Source organism: Silene latifolia, chromosome Y (assembly GCF_048544455.1).
Source record: "Silene latifolia isolate original U9 population chromosome Y, ASM4854445v1, whole genome shotgun sequence".
In the NCBI taxonomy this organism is placed as follows: Eukaryota; Viridiplantae; Streptophyta; class Magnoliopsida; order Caryophyllales; family Caryophyllaceae; genus Silene; species Silene latifolia.
Window position 1 is genome coordinate 114,692,159 of NC_133538.1, and position 7,570 is coordinate 114,699,728.

The window sequence follows — 7,570 nt, forward strand, 5'->3', positions numbered from 1 at the left end:
AGTCAAAGGACGCCGGCGCGCGTGAATTGGAGGAGAGGGCTAAGGTACTCCTCACAGCCCCATATCCGGAGAGACTCGTGCCGACGAAGGAACATGTATCTTTCAGTAAGTTTGAGAAAGTTATCCGTAGTCTGAATGTACAAGTCCCCTTCCTTGAGTTAGTTAACCAAGTGCCCGCTTATACTAAATTTATGAAACAACTGTTGTCCAAAAAGCGGTCACTTGAAACGATTGCACACTGTTATCGCACTCACCAAGGAGTCTTGCTCCTATCTGTCTCACACTGCTCCCCATAAGTTAGAGGACCCGGGTAGCTTTTCTGTTACTTGCAAAATAGGTACCTTCTCAATTGAGAAGGCATTGTGTGACCTAGGGGCTAGCATAAGCGTCATGCCCTTGAGTTTAGCTAGGAGGCTTAAGTTGACCGGTTTGCTATCACGGACATGACAGATTCGGATGGTGACCGATCTGCGGTCGAGCCTATAGGAGTTCTAGAGGACATACCCGTCCAAATAGGGAAGTTTTTCTTCCCTGTTGACTTTGTTGTCCTTGACATGCCCGAGGATGCCCATATACCGATCATCCTAGGAAGGCGTTTACGCACACTGCTTTGGTGCGATTATTGACGTAGGCTCTGGAACTTTGACCTTCAAAGTTGGGAAACATTCTATCATTTTTGCCCAACCTGCTAAAAAGAAGGATCCCATGTGGCCTGTTACTTGTAATACGGTCTCTGAAAAGAAATCGTACTTTGTGCTTCCTGAATTGCTGTCCCTATCACTCTCATTTGTGTTAACCCCTCTCGCCCCAGTTGGTAGCAAGAAGGAGGAAGAATCTGTTGTTTTAGATATTGCAGGAGCTGGTTTGGGGAAGGAAGTGCTACAAGTTGTGCCAGCTGTAAAGAAGCCTATCATTTAAAGAGGAGGCCTTGGATGCCTAAGCTATGGGACTGATGAGGAAGTGGAAGATGAGCCAACCAAGGTGAGACGGTCTGACTTGGATTCCGTTGAACCCAACGAAATTCTTGATTGGGAGCCGACAAAGTTGATCCGTTGAGCCCTCCGATTGTCGAAGCTAAGAAGGGTGCGGTGATGAGATGAGCACCATTGAGGCTACCTCTAGTAGCCGAAGCCGAAGCAGTGGGCCATACCGTGGTCCTTCTTGATCAACTATTAGTTGATCGATCTCGTTATAAACTTCATTTTATTTGCTTTGTTAAGACATTTTTATTGTTTTTTTTGTGTGCGCGAAAACTTCGCTCTTATTTTGTTTGCTTAGGATTTTCAAGTACTTTAGACTTTTTTCTGGGTTTTGCGAAATTTTGGGAGCATATTATTGTGTACTTGCAGGTGTTTAGAGCTTGTTAGCTCAAATCATTGAGCAAAAACGAAGAAATAAGGAGTACAAAGAAGATTTCGATCGATCGATCGCCATCATGGTCGATCGACCGAGTTGCGCTTTCCAGGAGCTTCGTTCTGTTCATCTAGTCGATCGACGCCCCTATATAGGTCGATCGACCGTAGACACCGATGTACTGTTCACGACCTCTCCCTTGCTGTGTTTGGTCGATTTGCGGACTTAAGGGAGTTTTCTACTCCACTTTATTTTCCGTCAAATTATTTATCTCTTCTATTTTCTCATTTGTGCACAATTTTACCGCTTCAAAATTTGTTTTCTCAGTCTTATGCGTGGTATTTTCTGTCTTTCAGGCACTCTTATTGGTAGCATCATGCTAGCTACTGAAACCTCCTAGCTCACGCTGGTTTGGGGAGGTTTCCTTTGCTGCGCTTAAAGTCTTGTGAGTTCCATATCTTTCCTTTGTGTCTTGCTTGTTTATTTTCTCGCAAATTCCCATTTCTCTTTCCTTTATTACATGATTTTGCACAATGGGGACATTGTGCGATTTGGTTTGAGGAAGGGTTTTGCGTCGCATATCATTTGCTTGCATTCACGTTCAATTTTGTTTTGCATTGTTTATTTCATTTCTCTTATATATACAGAAAAATTCAAAAAAAAAAAAAAATTGAAAAATTTCAAAAAATTCCATAAAATGCACGTTTATTTTAGCATATAGGTCGAGTCGGAACGGTAGTATTTCTATGATGATTTTGCATTTGCACCTGTTTTGCCTGAGCCTTGCTAGATTAACATGTTATTAGTAGAATCGTATATGCATATCTACGAGTTTTCGTTACATTCTTGTTGAACTTGAGACTTGACTTTGATTTTTGGCAAACTACATCATATTTCTAAGAATTAGAGCCTATAACTGGTGACATTCATGATCGGTTTAATTAGGAATGTGAGTAGTACTCCTTATGAGACATGTTTCCTTAATTTGCATGAATATGAATTTGATCTACTTAATACCTGTATGCATTCGGTTTGTGGTTTGTTGACACATGTGGTAGAGGTTGCCTTTTCTCATTTTACCCATGAGCTTCACACTGCCAAAAATAGCCTTTTTGTCCCATTACTACATCCTACATTTAGCCTGTCCCTCGTCAAGCTAGTAGTCTGTGTTCTTGGGATTGTTACTCATTTTTGGTGGCATTTGCTCTGTTGAGATGATGATTGGAAAATGAAAAAGGAAAGAAAGAAACAAAAGAAAAAGGAAGAAAAAATGAAAAAAAAATGATTCGAAAAAGAAATGAAAAAAGTGGTTCTCAGATTTTTTTAAGCGATCGATCGATTGCGCAAATATGGTCGATCGACTGAGATTCGAGGAAGAAGTCAATTCGCATAATTTAATCCTTATCTTTTGGCGATTTTTGCTCCCATGTTTCATTGATATCCTATGGGTAGTTTATTAATTTGATAGTTTGGAGATTGTGAGTTTTGTGCTTGTTATAGCACCGTTTCGCTTGATTATGAGCAAGAAGCTGGATGTTGCCACCTGGTTCCGTTTTGGTACTAGCTTGATCACCTGTACCTCCACTTTACCATAAAATGTTTTGCCTCTTCTTACCCATACCTCACATATCCCATATTTACCTCGGCATGTGTCATTGGTCATCTGTTTGGTTGGAATGCGTATGCACGGTCGTAGAGGTCATTTTCATACTTTATTGCTGGCATGTTTTCATAGGTCGTAGTTAGGTGAGAGTCACTACAAAATTAATTCTTTCTATCTTACATATATATCACCTGTGCTTAATGAGTGATTTGAGCGACCCGCAAGAGTCCAATTTGATAAGTCTCTACGATTGACTGGCTCGTGATCTTTAACGACCTCATAACTCGTTTGCATGATTCACGTTACTAGTTGATTGTTGGTTGTGCATTAAATTGGTTTAGGCTTAACAGTTTGCATTTCGCTCTGAGATTGAACTCGTTCCATTAGGTTATTAGATCGAGTCTAGTTCTTGCTTGGGGACAAGCAAGGGTTTGGTTTGGGGAAGTTTGATGCGTGTTATTTATATGATGTTTTACATCCCATTTTACACGCATTTCAGAGCTCATTCTTGTAGTTTGTGCTACATTTCTCCCTATTTCCGTCTACTTAGTATTTTGTACATTATTGCAGAAATGTAAAGAATTCAACGGGAAATCAAACCAAATCCGTCCCCGAGTAAACTGCATTGTAAATGACGTAAAGGAATCACTTAAGGAACGAGCTTGGTGCGCAATCCAAGGCCTAAAAGACAAGTCCACGAGTTTCAAGAAGTCAAGTAGCATCTCCATTAGTCGATCGACCATCGCCTTCAGTCGATCGACCAATGTTCGAGTTCGAAGCTACTTGTGTTTGCTAGGAAGCGATCGATCGACCAGCCTTATCGATCGATCGACCATTGCTATTGCATTTGAATTAGAAGACCGAGAAAGCGCAAGCCCATGATGCTAGGTTTAGGAAATAAGATGTTACGTTATTTGCTATATAACGTAACATAAAACATTCATTTGATCATCCAAGTTTTTACGACAATTTCACACAAGAACTTTCAGTTTGATCCAAATCGAGTAATTAGGGTTTGGATCATCGTTTTAGCATTGGAATTCTGTTCTTGTTCTTAATCTTTCCTCTGAAATCTCGGTATTCCTTCTGCCCTAATTCCCGAAAGCCAATTATCGTATTATCGCTGTTTGTTATTTACTTTAAGCATGAATTCAGTAATCGTTATTAGTTTTATTGTTGTTATCACTTTCATCATGAGTAGCTAATTCTTTAGTGCTAGGATGTAGGCGATTTATGGCATAGGCGGCAATAAATTTTACACGATTTGTCTCGCGTGTTGGTCGATCGATTGACGATCGATCGATCGATCGACCTCGTAGGGTTTTATTTTCGTTTTAATTGAATTTAATCTTGTGTTTAACGAATCGAATGCATGCGACCAGTTAGATACCTATTTTGTGACCGACCCATTAGATCGAAAGATAGGGAAAGTTATTTGACCATCAATTAAATCGACTAAACTGTGCTAAGATCGAGAGATAGGTATAGTTTAGACTGTTAGTCACTTTTCAGGACGAAAGTTAGTATTAGTGACATTAGGGACCTATAGCGAGATCGAAAGATGCTATTTGTTAGGAGTAGACCGAGAGGACCTCTTTATCTCCCGCCTTACCTGTGTTTGATTGACCGACTTAGTTTCTTTGCCGCCAAGCTATAATGAACCGACCATCCTAGTACCCTTCTTTTATCTGTTTAAATCATTTATTTAGTTTATCATCTTTGTTCACTTTTAGCTGTAGACCAATTCAATTCAACCCCCACAATAGTTACCTCAGACTGAACTTAAATCAACTAAAATTTACATCTGCCTCCTTGTGGTTCGACCATGTTACCACTAGCCTAGGTTAGTCTTAATAGGAATTATAAATTTTATCTTTGGTACTCACAACGACGGGTATCAATCCACCATCAGCACAAGCACCACGCAACAATTCCTCTACAAAATAATCAAGGATCACAACACAAATCTAGGTTTTAACATTAATGATGACAAAGACGATGATTTGTATTTTAGCTTGTACTTGCCTAGAATACAACTTAAGATGATAATGATTTGCCATATTTTGAGGAGCCAAAACCAGAATCTTTACCCAACCTCAAAAGAACATTAGTCATAGGGTCCAGAATCTGTTATCAGTGGAGTCAGTGGAGTCGAGTATATATAAAAAAAACTGAAAATTGAATACCTCGATAATAAAATATACCTCAAGTCCCAAATTGATTTTGATAACAAATGGAGAGTCGGAATCTGACGCTGGCTTTTGGTGGGGGCGAAAAGATAAGTAGTATTAGCACCGTGCGCCTTGTAGGATGGACGAAAACCCATCTAAAAAATGGTCAGTTGATTGTACTGATGAGCCAACAACTAACAACCCTAACTTCTAATCTTATAAAATAGTATAATTGAATCGGATTAAAATAAAAAGCTATCCGAACAAGATGAACCAACAGATACTCTAGGTCAGTATAATGTAATTTTAAACATGATTTAAGATGAGACTCGTTATCAACGATTAAAAAGAAAAAAAAATTATCCATTCAGTATGGCGGCTAATGCCGACTTCAAAGATAAAGTGTTAACAAATTATATGCCTTCTTCACATATCAATAAATGTTTGTTGTGTTATAGAGAAATGCTAACATCTGAAAAGGAAAAGTTTCTACATGTAGAGAAAGACTCGATTAAGAAAAAAGCGTATTCTAATTTCCATATTTTTCGAAAATTTAACCAGCCAGCTCTAAACATGTACGTGAATATTATTTTCATGGAGTTAGAAAATGAGCGTAATGGGGAGAAATAGAAGAAAAGGAAGGGAAATGTACAAAATGCGAAAGTATCTAGTCATGTTCGTTGCAGAATCATATCCGATTTCCATGGTCAGTAGTAAATAATAATGAAGTATCAAGTACTCATAATATTCCAGCTCACAACTAAGAAGAATCAAGCCTCGCGTGAACCAAATATACAAATTTATAGCACCTAGTTCAATTCCGAAAAACAGATTATCAATAGCTAGATTGACAAGTATAGATCATATAGTGCATCAACGTATACAAGCAGTAGCAGAAAAAAAGTATGATCATTGTTATTAAACATCATGCTACAACACCTACATAAATCTAATATGAAATAGCTCGGATTTAGAATCATTCTAGTGTAAACTATTGTTTGAGCAAATTGATGTTATGAATTAATCAAGGTTACCTAGAATTGCAATCAACTTTTGTTTGTAGCAACTATAGGAATATTTTGAGCCAACTTTGCAAGGGTGTGCATACAGGTGAACAGACAATTAAATTGCTATCGAGCCAAATACTCATTGAATTGGAACGGGTTTAGAAATCGTATGTATGTAATCGTACCATAAGGTTTTAAGTCCAACAATAGCAAGCTTTTGACACCATTGAAATAGTAAATCTCCCTTCCGTCTCCAACCCACAAACAATCGACCTCAATCCAAATGCAAAGAAATGAGAGTGACACAACAACTCATACTACAACAATGATAGCAGAGCTTACCATGGCAACCAAATGGAATGTAAGGATTTCCTTCATATGAATCACCACAAGTATAGACATTGCAATGCCATCTGAACTCCTATTACAAAAAGAACTTCAATAAAACCTGCTATTCGGATAAGCGGACGCACCACCTAGTAATGCCGGAGGGTCCCAGTACAGCAAAGTTGGAAGATTCTAGACTCCCAATCTCTTGAATAATATAGTCTTGTTTTGAGTAATCCACTAATCCAACATCCAAACAGGAATTATCCGCTGGATTACTAAAAAAATAAATAGCAATTCAACATATCCTTCCCTCATCACCAACATCGTTAGCGTAATTAACTCCATAAATCATCTCTTTTACTCAATTCATCAGTAGAAAATGAATTATCTTCAAATTGAAATCAAATTTAATTGAAAACCCTAACCCTAATACTTAATTGTATCATAACATGATAAAGTTTATTGAAAAACAAAACATCATACAAAACCAAAATTCAGTGACGAATGAAAACAAATCGTCAAAAACAAATGATTTGCGATAACTTAAAAATTATTGAAATAAAGAATCGTACCTGACTGAGGGTTGCGAACTGGAAGGTTGACAAATTGAGACGAGATGGTTGTGGGTCGTCGATGACGAGGTGTCTGCCAGCGATAACACGGTGGTTGTCGGTGAGAGGTTGGCGGTGACAAGGTCGTTGTGGGTAATTAATTGGGTTTTGGGTGTCATTGACTGATTGTGTATTTGTGTGGATGAAAATAATGAGAAGCTTCTGAATGAAAGGTCGTAATGAAGACCTGGGTTCAATATTTACTTAATTTTTTTTTAAATTTTATTCTACTTATTTAAGGCTACGGTTGGTTACTATGACCGTTGCCTTTTATTTGCTTTCGTATATTTCGCTACGGTTGTTTGTCAATAACCGTAGCCTTTTACAAATGGCTACGGTTGTTATAACAACCGTAGCCATTTCAACTTGCCTAATGTCATTTTTCTACTAGTGTCTTAATCGAGAGTTTTTGTAGTGCCAACTCATCTCACCTGCTATGTGCTTGGTTGCATATAGTCGTTGTAACCTTGGCGCAAGCGGGAAATAAGTTATTGG

At 38.3% G+C, this 7,570-nt stretch overlaps 1 long non-coding RNA gene across 1 annotated transcript; it reads right to left on the bottom strand.

The window, feature by feature from the left end:
* Positions 1-4,862: 4,862 nt before the first annotated feature.
* On the bottom strand, positions 4,863-7,257 carry LOC141626575 (uncharacterized). Its single transcript, XR_012536160.1, has 3 exons — positions 6,477-7,257; positions 5,161-5,282; positions 4,863-5,083 (listed from the first exon to the last, which is right to left on the bottom strand). It is a non-coding gene; the product is annotated as an uncharacterized LOC141626575 (long non-coding RNA).
* Positions 7,258-7,570: the final 313 nt, after the last annotated feature.